General features: G+C 46.3%; 1 protein-coding gene across 5 annotated transcripts in view; it reads left to right on the top strand.

Moving 5' to 3' along the window:
• The window catches only part of TSHZ2 (teashirt zinc finger homeobox 2), a 439172-nt gene that overhangs the window by 267767 nt on the left and 154334 nt on the right, over positions 1-17071 (top strand). The gene's annotated exons all lie outside the window — the stretch shown is intronic.

Raw genomic sequence — 17071 nt, forward strand, 5'->3', positions numbered from 1 at the left:
CCACCTGTTAGGTCTGTAATCATTCTTTGAAAAAAATTAATATCACTGCCAAAACACTGCGATACGTAAGTAGAAAGATGGGAGAAAAAGAAAGCCTTAGTCAAAATCTGAAACATGCATGTCTGTTCTAAGGAGGCAAAGGTAAACTGATCATTTGGGAAAACCTACATAAAAGGCACTTAACAAATCTGTTAAATACATGGATAGGATACCTCTTTTCTCATCCCTCTGCATGTGTACAAAATAAACATTTCTGGTTTGGGCTGCGGAGGCCCCACATCACAGAGTTATCATTATATGAAACCAAAGCTCCATTCTTAGATAAACACCGTGACGCTGTGCTCGTGAAATAGGACTGAGTTTGAGTATTTAAGGAAAAAGAAAGTTTGAGTATTTAAGACTCATTCAGAACCATAAGTGTATACGTGTGTTATGTGTACACAAAAAATGGTGCGTGTGCATGGTGTGTTTGTGTTAATACTAAAGATATTACAGTCTGCCTGACTAGCTCCCACATTTGCACAGAGGGGAGGCTTTCTGATCCTCTGGCCACGTTACAGGAAGAATTCCTTCACCCTCGAGGTCCTCCCTTAGGACAGCATCCACACAGTACCTTGTCCACTGCTTAGAATTAAGCAGATAGGTTTTTAAGTGATCACAAAATGAGATTGCTGTTATCCAGAACTCTAATTTTCGTTGGTATGCATGATAGCGCAAATTGTACAAAATGACATGATGTTTTAGAAAGCATGGTCAAGATTTTATGGAAAACTTGGGAGCTTTGCCATATCTCTGTTCTCTGTGAGATGCAAATTTTGGCCTGAATTTCCTTTCCTTTCTTAGATAGGTCGTAAATCCTGCAGAAGGCTCTGCCAAATATTAAAGGCAACTTTTCATTAAAAATTAATTAGATGATGTTAAATGCGCATCCCTATTTTAGGACAGAAGTAATCTAAAACGATTTCAGTAAGTATCTGCATATACCTTTAAAAACCACACGCTCTCGAATAATAGAAATTAAACAAAGAGCAAATCAATGAGTCTAAAATGCACAAGGACTTGAAATTATAGTCATTATCGTGTAATCCAGTGTACACGTTTAAAGCACACCTAGCCTTGAAATTCAGGGCAAAAATGAATTCTAGTCCAGTAACTGTCACCTTTGTTGTGGGTGACTTGATAAAAACACACATTCAGGGTGAACAGCATGTAAACTTACCAAATACAATATGGGGTACCCAGTTAAATCTGAATTTCAGATACATAACAAGTAAGTTTTTAGAATAAGCTGTCCCAAGCGTTGCAGGGGCCATATTTTTACTGAAAAAGGTACTCATTGTTTATCTGAGATTCAGATTTTCCTGGGCATTCTGTATTTTTATTCGCTCAGTCTGGCAACCCTAACAATACAGATTCTATGGCATTCTGGAAAAAGCAAAGGGCTGTATTAATTAATGTCTATAAGATACATCACCCTTTCATTCATCCATTAAATAAATATTCCTCCTTCCCTCCCTCCCTCCCTCCCTTCCTTCCTCCCTGCCTCCCTCCTTCCTTTTTCCCCTCCCTCCATTTCTTTCATCTTACAACAAACATAGGTTTGCTTTGCCTACGCACCAGCTTCTGCTCCGCAATGGCCGTGTAATGGTGAACTAGCAGACATGCTGATTATGATAGCCAAATGTGCCAGCCCTGCGGCACGCGCTTTACAAACATTATTCCACTTGATTCTCACAAAACGGCCCTATAAGGTAGGGGTGGATTCAACCGTGTAACGGGAGGAAAAGGAGGCAGAGAGATTCTGCATGAATTCCTACAGTCGCATAACCTCGCTCATTCGTCATCACCTATCCAGAAGGCCATCTCTCCAGGCCCCACACCGCGCTGATCCCGGGGAATAAACCGGTGACCAGAACAAGAATCTGCCTTTGAGGCTCGTGGTAGACATGCAGACGGGCGGCCCCGGGGTAAACGCTGAATGGAGGACACGGGAGGGGCATCTGCCGGATCCCCGAGGGAATGATGGTTTCTGGGGCTTGTGATGTTAATGCTTCCTCTGGCTGCCCGGGCTCTCGGGGTTGGGTGCAAATCCTAACTCATCCTCTCTCCCTAAGCTATGGCCCAATTCTCTGTCTGTAAAATGGGGACACGGTTCTCCCCTCTTAGAAAATTTGTGAGAATTAAATAAGCCTGTGCAACTCTTTTCCAGGAAGCCTGGCAACTAGTAGGTTCACGGGAAAAGTTAGCCCTCCACAATGCCCACGGGTTTCTGCCATGTTCTTCAGCCTCACGTGAAGTGTGTAGAAGCTGTGGGCTCTCCCCAGATGCCCCCGCGGAAACCTCAGCTTGCAGTTTGATCGTAATGATAGCAAATGACAGCAAAACTCCCACTTACGGGCGTCTTCCACGGGCCAGGCACGGTGATTCATGCCACTCTGATTTTGCAATGAGCTCTGAGGACTTTGTGATTTGTCCCCGAGCGCGCAGTCAGGGCACAGAGGGACTCAAGCTCAGGACTGTTCTGCACTCATCACCTTCTTCTGCCTCTTGGCTTCTCTGCCACCTTGCCTGATGGTTTCTAGATGCTCCCATGGCCACATGGACAACAGGGCTGTAATCGTGACACATGAGCTAGAGATAGGCAAGAGCTCCCCTGAGCTTCTCAGAGGCTCCAGTGGCAAACTGAATATGGAAACGCAGAGGCCTGGGACTGGCCCGCAGCCTAGAGCACAGCATCCTCGTTCTCCCGACTGTGATGTCCTTGGCCAGTCAGCCAATTAGACATTTACCATATAGCATCCAACCAAGGGATGACCCGAATTCCAGTGAAAATATACACGTACTGGATTTTTTTTTTTTTTTTTTGATCCTCATCCTGACTCTCATTTAAGGGAAACAAAACGAGAATTCAGAAACAGGGTCAGCTATAAGACTCGTGTATTTCCTACACAGCCAGAAACAAATGTGTCGTCTGTTTTAATGTTTCCATTTTATGCAAGCGATCTGGCTTCCGTCCCTTGTGCATCGCCGGTCCCCTTCTCTGTTGCTCTGTCCCCCTCATTGGGAACCTTCGAAATCTCAATCCTGACATGTATAATTTGGTGCTTTAATATAGAGTAACATTATTTTTCATTTACTCCAATCTGCCATCAGTATCATCTTTTCATTTAACCAGATGCAATTCTTTTTTCTTTCGCTAAATTGAAAATCCATGAGCGACAGGGAGTGCAATGTTTTAATTAGCTCATATTTTTTATATGGATTTATGTCTTTAAAATACATTTGTGTAATTCTTCAGCTAAATTAAAAACGTCTTTCCGCGAAAGTGAGGAGGGGAAAATAAAGAGCTGAATTGTGTCATTAGCTTAGGTAGATACAGATGGAGAGCAGGACCTCACGAGGGTGGGTTGGGGGGCTGGGGAGGGACACACGGCAATTCCTGGAGCATCTACCCAGCGGATTCTGAACTCGCCCCTTCATTTAAAGAAGTCTTTCTCTATAGAGATTTCACGGCAACGGCTTGAGGAGGGATTTTTTTTTTTTTTTTTTTGGAAGGCCCCTAGAAAGTAAACAAGCAGCTACCTTCAACGAACTAATTTGAAACCGAACCAGCCGCCAAACAAAACAGGCAGAAAAAAAGAAGAAGACGAAGAAGAAGGAGAAGAAGTCATAATGATAAACAGTTTCTCCCGCATTTCTCTCTTTGTCTTTTTTTTTAACTATCAAGTTTAAAGCTTTCCACAGTGCCTTTTTTTTTTTTTTTTTTTTTTTTTACTTTATAGGAGACAAGTGACATTCTGTGGTAAATGGGAGGCAAAGCCATGCAGAACTGAAATCTCTCTAATGCACTGACACTAACTTGCCCTCTATTGTTGGAACCGAGCAGGCTCTCATGATTGTTCATCACACGGCTCCTACTGCAGTTAAAGCATTCAGCTATAATTTCTCCTTGCATTTATAATTACTGTCATAGACTGCACACCTCGGTGAGCAGATTAAAGCTATAAGCTATTTAGCCACGGCTCTAAGACGAGGAACTTGATTTGTCTGGCAGGAATTATTTGTTAGAGAGCTTGACACATCACATAAAAATGACTCAACTTGATGAAGAACAATGCATTTTAGCAATGCGGGGATTTTAAATCACTCCTGATGCCACGCCCTGCACGAACCACAGGGCGGTGTGTTCGATGATATGTGGGCCACGGAGATCACGTTAGGGGTACCAGAACAGAAGAGGCCGTGATGTGCCGCTGCTGGCTTTCCGGACGCTTCCCCTGAAAGAACAGGAGTTGGTTGGAAATCAGTGCATGTCATGTCCTCCCATTAAATCCAGTGTAAATGTTACCTGAGGCTCACAAGGCAGGGAAAAGGGGGCTGCCGGGAGCCGAAGGCGCACGTCACCTTTGGGGGCCTTTAGAGAACTTTGTGCTGCTGTCGAGAATACGTGCCCCCAGAGCCCGGGAAACCAGGGCTCCGTGGAAAGTGCTGGTGGTTGTCTTTCCCGGAATGGTCTTTATTTCCCTGGTCTTTTTATTTGTTTTTTGTTTTGTTTTGTTTTTGTTTGGTTAGGTTTGGTTTGGTTTTTCTTACTTGCTGGAGACATAGCATATGTTTAGGCATGGAGGGCATTCCTTTGGGGGTTATCTTTTAGCGATGCTGTGAAAACTTGAAAAAAAAAAATCCATGTTCAGGTTGAGGAGCAAGGCTGGCGGAGACCAAGGAGTGGTAAATGCAGGTCCTTGCCTCCTCTTCCTGCTTGTGTTGCAGACCAGCTGAAATCGTGTAGGGACAGAGCTCTGCCCCGGGTCTGGCCCACCAAGCGGACGCTCCATGAACCTCACCTTCCTCTTGATTGCCCACCTTGATCACCTGCCTCAAAACAATCCCTTTCTGTTTGCTGAAGGCTTAGATCAAGATGTAGGATGGATTGTGCCATTTTATTTAAAGAAATCGGGAGAGACTATGAGGACAGACTTAATTAAATCAGCTCTGGATGGTTGGAGGGTGGCAGGAGGCATGGAAGTATTGGGGGGAGGGTTGGGGTACCCGAGAAAAGATGGATATAGCATTAACCTGCATTTCTTTCCCTCTTGGTTCTGCTTTTTTTCTCTCTGCCACCAGCTACCTTGAAAAATTCCACTTGCTACCGTCCAAACTTGCCAGTGGCTATGCCATGCTTAGGAAGGTCTACACTGGAGTCCCAGTGCAGATAATGACGGTGATGATGTTGATTAGATGTGGTAAGAAAACAGTGCTTAGCAGCGTCTGCTACCGCCACTGTTCTCGCCATGATTGATCCTGACAGAGAATTAACATTTACTGTGCATTTACGATATCCCGGCTCTTGTACTCTGGTGGTCTATGTGTGTATTACCTCAATCAGTCTTACCCTAAAACTCGGCAAAGAAAGAAGGATAATGCCATCCAGCTTACAGGTGAGGAAACCAGCCCTCAGACAGGTGAGGTGATCCCCAGGCTCACAGAGCTAGCACGTGGTAGACCTGAAATCAGGGGTGGGCAAAGAAATGATTTACCTCAAGCCAGAATTTTGGCTGAAACTTCTCCCAGTGCCTTTCTGGTATCTCTGGGGTTAAATTCTATCGGGCGCTGCACCAGAGCGTGAGGTGGGAACCCGTCCCCAAGTTACTGGCAGGGGAGAGAAGTGGAGGGGGGCAAAAAAAAAAAAAAAAAAAAGTTTCAGTATCCTGAAAGGCCAAATCTTTGACATGGACAACTTTCTCTCTCCCGGGCCCTCCAGCAAATTGGCACTTTCACTGTGCCTGGTTTTATGTGGTATTTTGTTCATCTATGGAGAAAAAAATGATGTTTCAGGTGATGTTATTTTCAATGCTACATTACTTGATTTCACAGTCAAATAATTCTATTTTTTTCACCAGAGGATTTTGTTATGTTTAATTGTTTATGACTCCCTCCTCCCCCCATATTTGCTGTAGCCTCCACTTCTCCCCGTGCCACCTTCCCGTGGATTCTCTGGTGTGCGGTAACCATGGAGATGAGTCCCTATTGGGTAGCATTGGCTCTGGTTGAGAAGTCGGAGGACCAATCAGGACTTTGTCATCCCAGAAATGTAAGAACGGGAAGTGAGAGGATGCTGGAGTGGAGGGAAGGCTCAAAGTCTCAGGAGACGGGACAACCTAATGCCCAGAAATCCCATGCGAGAAGCATCGCGAAGCTAAGCTAAAGGAGGTACGTGGGCTCTGGAGCCACTGAGTCCTGGGCCCTAAGGCCACATCTCCACTTCCTAGCTGAGAGACCAAGGGCAGATCACGTCACCTCTCTGACCCTCAGCTCCTCTTCTGTCAAGTGGCCGCATGACGGCTGGCTTCACGTAGTGTTACAGGGATAAAATGAAAGAAAACCTACCAAAGGTCTTCCTGGTACAATATCAGGCACACAGAAATGACCCATTAAAGAGAGCTGCTCTTATCATTGTTAACATACAACAGCCTTAGAATGAAGGGCAGGTTAATGTGTCCAAGGATTTTAATTCTAATAGCAACCGCCACAGTCATAATGTGCTGCAACCAAGTCAGATTTTGTGTCTCAGGAACGTCCATTGGGGAAAGACAAGTGTGAAAACATGCATCACACAGTAGACATTACATGTTGGGACAGTGGCCCATGCGAGGACCACAGTGGTGCATGACACAGAAATGGGCTCTGCCTTCAGAACGCAGACAGTCCATCATGGAAGAAGGACAAGACACCACCAAGGCTTACACTGAGCTCAGTGTCATCACAGGGAGAGTACTGAGTGAGCAGGAGCCGAGAGGGTTCGAGGACGTCTGATCCGATCAGCAGAGATCTAGGCTGTGTCCAGAATGAGAAAAGGCACTAGCAGGTGGCAAAGTGGGTAGGCACCAGGACGAAAGGAATGGCAAGAGGAAAGCCTCATAAGTGAGGTCGAGTGGGGGGTTCCTTCCAGAAAATGCCTATTGTTTGGTGTGACCAGAGCGGTGTTTCAGGGAGAAGATGGCATAGAGGAGACGCTGGTCAGGCAGAGAAGTTGGGGGATACATGTATGATGGCTCCCCTCCAGCCTATAAACTTATCTTTTGAGCCTCACTGAGACAGATGTTCAATACAGGTTTGCGTTATTGAAAGAGTCAAACATCATTTCCACGAAGTTGACTTTGTGGGGCTTGGAAGCGGTGGAGCACCAGCCTCTTCCCTGAAGGTGAACGTGGCATCCACCTCTAAGGTCCAGGAGGCCGGGGCTGCATCTGATTAGCTCTCCATGTACAGACTCTATAAATTTTGGTAGGAAGGGAGGAGGGAAGGACAGTATCTAGGAGGTGATCATAACTTCCTGGGACATCCCCCACATGTGAAATAACGGTAATGCCCGTGTCGCCCATCAGTCCGGCGGATGGAATAGGTAAAGGAGGTGAAAGCCTTCGCACAGAGCACAGCGCATAATAGAAGCCCCAAAGGAAGGAAATTTCAGGCTCTATGAAGCCCAGCAAAGTGCAAGAAAGTGAGAAGCATTTCCAGCCCACGGTCCAATGATTTGCCCAGAGGACTAACATTGCCATGAGGCCTAAGAAATGTCTTTTTTTTGAGGTCTGCTTGCCCACGGGAGCAAAGCCAACAGATGCCTTCAGGGGAATGAGTCAAGCCTCCCGCACCGGGAGGAGCCGAGGCCTTCATTCAGTCCTTTAATTCATGCTCTTGGAGAAGCGGCCGTGAGCCGGGCTCTGTCGTGAGTGCTGGGCTACATCCCCAGAAGAGAGGAACCAGATCTTACATTCTAATCAGAGGACACACGTTGATAATAATAGGGACAGCTCACATTTGGAAACACAAATAAAAGTAACAATTTCTGAGGAAATTGGGGCTGCCAAGGGATACAGTGTGATGTGTGGGGTGATGGCGGCCACCTACTTTAAACAGCGGGAGGGGAGAGGGGCAGGGAAGAGAACTAAGGAGGTTGAGAAGGAGCGGTCACGTGACAAATTGAGGGCAGAACATTCCAGGTGGGAAAACAGAAGGGTTGGTACATCTGATTCAGGGAAAGGCCATGTCGAGGGCTGGGATTGGAGGCATAGGGGTGTGGTTGGGGTGCGGTGGGGACATGAGGCAAGTCAGCGCTTTGTAGAACATCCTGATAACTTTAGACTTTTTCATCCCAAGCCCAATGAGAAGCCATTGAAGGGGTTTAGGAGGACAAGGCCATGATCTACTTTGCCCTTCAGAAGACTACTGTGGTTACAGAGTGTAGAATGGATGAGAGCAGTCAAGGGCAAACATGGGCCTGTGAGGAGGGGATGGGAAGGACAGGGAGGCAGTAAAGGCAGGGAGCGTGGAGAGGAGCGAGTGGCCTTGGGGGGTTCCAGGCCACTCACAGCCATGCATGCCTACAAAAGAGAAGGAATATCAGAGAAGTCATGGGGAGGCATTAGGACAAATTCACCTTCATACTGTGGGGCCTGCCCGGGGTGGGCTTCTAGGTACAACCTCTCTTCCCGAATTTCCCCTGGACGACCCCCAGCTCCTAAGTGAGACATTACTACCTATTTCCTGAGGACAATCCATTTCTTGATAAAAGTCAGCCATGGTCTTTATGCTTCTCCAAAAATTATGAAGTACAAACCAAGAGGTCCCTGCTGTGCTTGCCTTCCTATTTTTCAATCCTAATTTAATTCCTCCCTCCATTCTGTAATTCAGCCCCCTTCTCCCCACAGCATCCACCCCTAGGTGGTCCTGACTCCAAAGGAAGATTTACTGGCACGACGAAATGGAGGAACATGTTGTTTTTTCAAGATGATTTAATGACCTTTTTGGCATCCCCATGACTGCTGAAATCTTCTGTAATTACTCAGCTTGGTGGCAGAGACTTCTGTTGATCAGAGGAAGGCTGATGTGGATGTCAAATGTCAATAAATTTGCAATCCATAATTGCGATCACTGGATGTTGGAGCAGGCTGGGTCATGGCTTGGTCACAAGGCCATGAGTGGTTGAGCCAAAACGAGCGTGAAAGGATCTTGGGCGTTAGGCATGCAAAACCACTATGCTATCTTCCGCTCTTATACCAGCTCACTTTCTCTGTCCCTGCCTTGTTTTCCCCCTGTGTCTGTCAATGTCAACAACCCCTTCTCTGGAGATGGGCGTGCTGCCTATCAGACACTCCAGAGTCCTCTGGGTCTGTCTCCACCCGGAGCCAGTGATGCTGTAAACACAGCGATGGGTTCTTCCAGAGAATCTCCATCAGCTTTTTTTTGGTCACATTGCTCAGGTCTGTTTGGCCCTCGCTGGAGGTCGAACATTGATTTTTTTTTTTCTTTTTCTGCTTTGTTTGTCCTCCGACAGCATGGTTTATGTCGGAAAGATCTACGTCAGGAATTAGAGAGTGTTCGTAACGATGGGGGATAATACCTTAATATAAATATACCATTTGTGGGCTTGCACTTTGACAAGAGCGAGTGAACTGGAAGATGCTAGAAAAGCTCTGAAGTCATGGAAACATGGGGCAGAGGCATTTGTTTTAATGACTCCTCTAATTCCTCGAGCTCACCTTATCAAGTTGTAACCTCTGAATCTCTAAGTTCCTAGTTCAAAAATGCAGAGTCTCCTCTGTCCTCGTGTTAATTTTTAAATTATATATCATTGTAGAGAGGCCCTTTGTGGTGAATATGATGAGCCATTTTCGCATCTGAAATGGGGAATTATAACTGAACATTAGCAATTGCTTATAAATCACTTTGAGCAAAGTGGCATCTGTGACCACAAGGTTCTAGCTGGGGAGAAATGCAGTGTATGAGAAGAGGGGACCCAGAAAGGAGAAGGTGATTTTCAAGAGAGGCGGTTACAAGCTGATGCTCATTCCTCGGGCGCACTGGGCAAGCCCCAGGACCCCAGGCATCCTGAGGCGTGTTTGATTCTGAAGCTGGGATTCTGTTCTATGGCTGCCTTTTGTTTTTCTTTGAGCTTTTTTTTTTCTTTTTTAAAGTTTCTTGGAGGTTGAGAAGAGGTCCTAAGGCTCCCTAGGAATCAGCAAAAAAGCAGTAGGACGTGTGACTCTCAGGTGGCCTATCTGCCAGACGGCCAGAACGTGAGCCAGGTACAGGGTCTGGGAATACGGGTGCTATGTCCGCCCTCGCTGGAGAGCTCTGGAGAGGTCTGTGGCTTTGAATCCATGTTGCACTGTTCCCTAGCAGTAAGAGCAAATGCTTCATCTCTCTAAGATGCAGCTTCTTTATCTGTAAAATGGGGGTAACTCTCCTAGCTCAGGGCTCCATAGACGAGCTCTCGGGAGACAATCTAGGTCAATAATCTGAGCCAATTGTTCTCAAACTTGAGAATCATCTGGAGGGTTTGTTAAAACGCAGATGGCTGAACCCATTTCCCAGAGCATCGGATTCGGTAGATCTTGGGTGGGGCCATTTAATTGGAATTTCTAACAAATTCCCTGATGGTAACAGGATGCTCGTCCAGGGACCACATTTTGAGACCCACTGTTTTAAGCATAGTACTGGGCACATTGTGAGTGCTCTAAAAAAAAGTTGGCTTTTATCAGCTTGAATTCAGTCATTGCGCCTGTCTGACACTCTGTCTTGATGAACAAGCAGCACGGACCGCAAGGAAGGTCCTAGTTTAATGTACAAAATCAAGTCAGACCAAGAAGGTGAGACCCTCTAGATCGTCCCTTAGAGCGGAGAGAACAGAAGCTGACAAGAAGAAACTGGAGGAGAGATCCAAATTCCAGGAAAGCAGGAAATGGTTCAGGGTTTTATAGGACTCCCCTGAGATCACTTAATAACAGGATACACAATATCAGTTCAGTTGTTTCTACTGTATCAGGAGGCGTTTTCCATCTCATGAGCTGATTAGCAGTAAAGGGAATAGGTCCCCCTCTTGACTTCGCTTAATATCTTCCTTAACTCTGAAAGGATGGGATGCAAAAACCACTTTGGGAGCAATAGTTAAAACTGATCAGCATGCTAACTCTAAATTGTGTTTATCACAATCTGTTATTTATAATTGACTGCAAACCAAATCAAACCTAATTTAGTAAACCAGGGAGTTTAGTAAACCAGTAAATCAGTTCATCCAAGGATAGAGTTGGTTTCACGCACAGATGAATCTCGGGTTCAAAAGACACATGTCGTGGGAACTTAGTCTTTTCCAGTCGTTTGGCTCAGGTTTCCCCTGTTTTGTCTTCATTTTCAGAGGAACAGCTAGATTGCCTAGACCAGCACCAGGGTTCTATCCCACCTAAGAGCTTAGGAGTTCAGTTGAGCGTCTGTTTCCCAAGAGTGTCATCTACAGAGATGCAGTTGAGTCGGCCTGCGCCATCATAATACTCAAAGTGATGCCTAGGGCTGGGAATACAGGATGCCGCCTCTTCAGGCTGGCTCAGACTCACAGTCCTGGAAGCCTTACGTGGGCTCAGCATGTTACAGCTTGGGCTGAGATTGGTATGGCCAGAAGGGTTGTGATATTAGTGGAGATTTGGGGGGTAGGGGTGTGGATGACCCTAAATCCAACTCATCTTGTTCAAGCTTGACCTAGGCCATCTGTTCACACTCCTAACACCTGCTAATTTTCTGATTCTGCACGACTGAGAGTAGTCCCATTCAAGCCCTGGTGCCCCGGCATAGGATCAGTAGACCTACCTTTTTCTCTCATCTTTCCCACCACTGTCCATGTCACTACTAATTTTTTTACTAGACCTCCATAATATTTCTATCACTTCACCTACTCCACTTCTGTGTCTACAGGAGGTGGGTCCATGGACGCACACCCTATCTCTTGCCGGGACTACCCTGCGTCAGTATGCCCAGCCCACAACTACTAGATTCAAAGTCCTAACTCAAAGCTCATGGCATAATAAGAAGAGCTACCATTTCATGAGTGTTTTTTCTTTTTTTTTTATATTTTATTTATTTATTTGACAGAGATCACAAGTAGGCAGAGAGGTAGGAAGAGAGAGAGGAGGAAGCAGGCTCCCTGCTGAGCAGAGAGCCCGATGCGGGGCTCGATCCCAGGACCCTGGGATCATGACCTGAGCCGAAGGCAGAGGGTTTAACCCTCTGAGCCACCCAGGCGCCCCATGAGTGTTTTTTCTACCTGAGGAACTTCAAGTGTCATTTTTCTGATCTCTAGATTAACCATTCTTATTACTGAAATCTTAGCTTCAACATCATCTTCTTCAAGGACTCGTCCCTGAAAATCAACATTTCTGTGAAGGGTCCAAAAGTAAATATTTTCTGGGCCAGAGACTGTCACCATGGTTCATTCTGTCATTGCAGCGTGAAAGCAGTAATGGGGGTTGTGTGAATGAATGGGTGTGGCTATCATAAAACTTTATTGATAGACACTGACACTCGAATTTCACAGTTTTCATGGGTCATAAAAAGCATTTTTCATTCAAGATTTATTTTTGTTTATTTTTGAGAGAAAGATTGAGAGCATAGTTTTCATGGGTCATAAAAGAGCATTTTCATTCAAGATTTATTTTTGTTTATTTTTGAGAGAAAGATTGAGTGCATGAACAGAGGGAAAGGCAGAGCGAGAGGGAGAGAGATCATTTCAAGCAGACTCCTTATGAGGGCAAAGCCCCACACAGGGCTCAGTCCCATGACCCTGAGGTCATGATCGTTGCTGAAATAAAGAGTCAGACATTCAACTGACTGAGCCACCCAGGCCCCCCCCAAAAGCATTCTTCTTTGGACTCTTTCAACCATTTGAAAATGTGAACACGATTCTAGTTTGTGGGCCCTACAGAAACAAATGAGGTGCTTGATTTGGCCCATGGGCTATTTTTTTGCCAAGCCCTGATCTAAAGCCATCCAGCCTTCTCAAATATCTCTTTCCTATCACCCTGTTTTATTTCCTTTATTAGATTTACATCTATCTCATAGTATGTTATTTACTTGTACATTTTCTTATGTCTCAGCACTGTGCTATGCTCCACGAACATAGCAGTGAACCAATGGATGTTTTCCTCCCTTGAAGATCTTATAGAAGGAGAAAGACAAGAAACAAGAAAACAAGTTAATAAATAAGATGGTTCAGATCCCATGAAGGAAATAAACAAAGTACTTAAGGCCTGGGTAGCAGCAATGTTAATTTACTTAGGGTGCTCCTAGAAGGCCTCTTTGAGGGATGACATCTGAAACATGAAGGACCAAGGGAGCCAGTCCTGAAATCAGTGAAAAGAGGATTTGAGGCAGCGACAGCAAGTGCAAAGGCCCTGAGGCAAGTAAAAGCTGGGCACATTGAGGGAAACTGAAAGAAGATCAGTGTTTCTGGAACTCTATGAGCTCAGAGAGAAAGAAGTTTGAGTATTTGGCACAGACTGATGAGTTGAGATTATTCCAAGTTTATTGGGGGGGATTTAAATAGGGGATACCATGATGTAATTGGCATTTCTAAGGATAATTCTGGCGTCCGTGTGCAAAATGAATCACAGATGTTTATGTGTGTGAGCATGCTTACCAGGAAGCTCCTTGGACATCTCAGATGGATCCTACACATATTAAGCCCCCACGAAAAACTTGTGAAATTAATGCATTAATTAAAACCATTAACACAGCGTAACTTTTTCTTGACCCCTTGACAGCAAGGTACTTTATAGCCAGGTTCCTGAAGCGGGTCAATTTATATCATAAAATTCAAAAATTATAGCTTATAACATAAAGTGACCTCCCATTACATAATGTGGAAAAACAAGCAAATTAATACCAGAGGCAATAAATGTCTAGGCACTAATGCAGCTTGAGTATGAAATATGTTCCCATTGCTTTGGGAGTATGGATTCAAAATGAGGATCAGATTACCCAGTGCCATCGTAAGGCAGCACCTGACTTCTAGCCCCTGCTGGTATGAAGGCGGCACCTGACTCCTACCCCCCACGGCCTTCTAAAGGGTTTCACGCTATTTCTCATCATTCAGTCAACAGATATTTTTGAGTCTGTACTGTGTACAGGCACAAGGATCCAGAAATGGGCCAGATGGAGAAGGACTCTACCCCTCGCAGAGCTTACATGCTCGTTGGTAGAGTTGGAGGACGCCGCAGCCAATAAACAAAGGCAGTCGGTACCGTGAGTGCCGTGAGTGCCGAGAATACAAGGTCAATGGGAGGCAATGGAATAGAGACGCCGAAGGCTCCTTTAGATGGGTGGGCAGGGAAGGCCCTTCTGGAGAAGTGACATTTGCGCTGAGACCTAAAAAGTGAGAATCAATTGATCATTCACTGAGTCAGGGAAGGAGAACGCCAGGCAGAAGGATCAGCACACGCAAAGTTTCTAAGGTGGGAGAGAGCTTGGTGTGTTCTAAGTATTATCTAGCATAGCGCTCGGCAAACTTGATTTATTTCGGGACAGAGTAAATACTTGAGGCTTCATGGGACATATCGTATATGCCGCAGCAACTCGACTCCACCACAAAGGCGGCCACAGATGTCCCAAAAAGGACCCATAAAGATAACCCCTAAGTGCCGATAAAATTGTATTTAAGAAACAGGTGGGGGGCTGGATCTGGTCCAGGGACTGCAGTTTGCCAGTCCCTGGTCTAATGGGATGGCATCTTGGGTGCAGGCTCCAGAAGCAGACCCTGGTATGAAGATTCCTGGATAAGTCATTTCTCAGGAATGTGCTCCCAGAGGAAACCAGTCAGAGGAGGGCAGAAAGCCAGGCAGGGGTGTCATTTCAGGAAAAGCCCCGGCCTCACCCTGATCCCCCCGGGAAGCTCGACGGTGTTCACGCTGCCCCCCGACTGTGACCCCTCTGGAGCCAGGGGCTGGGCTCTGGTCCTCTGACCTCAGTCCATCAGCGGTGAGGAGCTGTCCCGGGTGGGGCGTCAGCTTGAAGGACCCACTGGCACATGACCCGTGCAGTCAGAGCATCCCCAGTCGTCACGGGCCACCCACGGAAGAGAGGTGCACCTGTGTCTGTCAGAAGGAAAAACATGCAGAAGGGAAGGGCGAGGCACAAGGATAAGGGACTCAAAGCTTCACTACAGTGTTCCCTGTGTCCACGTTCTCGCCCCATCTGAGAGTCCCCGCAAGGCCCCCTCACCACAGCTGGCAAATGATGCGAGTCACCTGCCTCAACACAGGAATGCCCCCTCCGCAGTGCACACAGCAGCCGGTTAACCACTCCGCGTTTATTCTTTCTAGTCTCCCACCTGGAAGGGGCGCTAGGAAGTGCTTGGGGCTCGGTGCTGGCACTGAGCTCTGGTCCAAACTCTAGCGCTCGTCAGTTGTGTTCCCCGCAGAGGGTTCCTACCTCTCTGAGGTCCAGTCGGCAAATTTGAAGTGAGGGTTCTCTCTCTCGGAGCCCCTGTCCTGCCCTCCAGACTCGGCTTATAGTCCAACCTCAGTTTCTTTGTCTCTAAAATGGGAATAATAATGTCCCACTACAAGTCATCTGTGGTGAAGGTTAAATGAGAAAAAGCTAAGGGAGCTCCTAGCACAGTGCACATAGTAGGCGCTCAAACAACGCCAGTTTCCTCTCCTTCACTGGTTTGCCTGGGAAAGCTATTCATCTGTGTCTCTGATGCCTTCCAAAAACATACTCTGTGTATTCTTGTGCTGTTTGGGTTACCCACTGAGCTCAGCCCCAGACTTCTGGAGGCCTTTTGCCCTCTTCCCTGGACAGATCTTTCCTAGGACTGACCTGGGCGTTGCCTAGTAGCCATAGCACTCTCTCGCACTTATTCAATCAACAAATACTAATTGAGCATTTATTATGTGCCAGGTACCCGTGAAGCCACAAAAACACAGACTTCAGCAACAATGAATTAATGTTGAATAAGCATGCTAACAGTGTTCTCTCCTTTCATCCTCTCCAAATCTCCAGAAACAGGTCCCGTCGTGGGTCCCCATTTTGTAGGGGAAAAAAAACGAGTGTTATAGAGGTTATCATACAGTTAGGAAGCAGAACAAAAATTTGAATGTATTTTGGATAGACTCCCCTAGCACTGTCAGAACATAAGCACTGTCCCAATCCACAAAGAAAATAAAAGGTCTTAACCTACTGAGTGCACACTGGGTCCAAGGCCTTGTAGACCCTTTATACGCCATGGCCAGCATGCCCAATGAATGGGTCCCTGGGATCACCCCGTTTTGCCAATAAGGTAGCGAAAGTCCACAAAAGTTAAGTGATTTAACCATCATTACATAGCCTTGACATCGTGGAGCTGGGGTTGAAACCCCAGATTTGTTTGATTCTAGGGCTTGTCGAGCAGCTGTCTACATTTTTTTTAAATTACCCCCCCAAAAAAGCAGAAATAAATGATAAGAATGAACATATACTGTGAGCTTGTTTTATGCCAAATCCTCAGCTTAGCGCTTCTCTTCTTCAGCTTCTTTAAGCTCGAATCCCCATAGAGTAGGGGCTATCCTTGTGCCCATTTTACAGATGAAGGAGTGGAAAGGTAGCAAGTGTTATGCATTGGGAGCAAAAATGCAATCACGGGTGGGTGTACGTCCACGAAATAGCTATGATTCACCCTGCTCCCACTTCTAAAAGCTTTCCCGAGCAGCGTCCTGTGGCCTGGGTTCATGGGGAGCAAAGAGCAGCCAGCACTCCCCTGCTCCCTAAGAAGTGATGGGTGTGAGTGTAGGGTTGTGATGGGTGTGGCGTGAGCAGAGGCGGTGGAGGGAAAGGCAGCGTGCATGCGGCCATCGCCGGGGCCCCGTGGCGTGAAAGGATGCCCAGGGCAGGGGCTCCCTCCTTCTCCTTCCACTCCTTCCTTCCTGCCACTTCTGACACGGTGAGGCGTGTAGCTCGGGCGTGTTGAGAATGGAGTGTGTCTGCTCAGAGTAGCTTCCTGGAGGCCGGACTGCCACCTCCATCTTAGTCATGCATGCCCATCTTTTTCAATCTAATGAACTCCAACCATCAGTGCAACTTAAGTTCGGCTGTCTGTTCGTGCATAGTTAATATTAAAAATGTACTAACAGTGTGGCTGAGAAATCAAATTATGCACATAAATATGCTGGCATAGCAGAGGCGGCGGCAGAAGCTGAAGTTAGCAACACTGATGCCAGTTCACATTTGCAAATCTCCCGTCAATCTGTCATTAAACATGTTATCAAAT

Source organism: Lutra lutra, chromosome 9, assembly GCF_902655055.1.
Source record: "Lutra lutra chromosome 9, mLutLut1.2, whole genome shotgun sequence".
NCBI classification, from domain to species: Eukaryota; Metazoa; Chordata; class Mammalia; order Carnivora; family Mustelidae; genus Lutra; species Lutra lutra.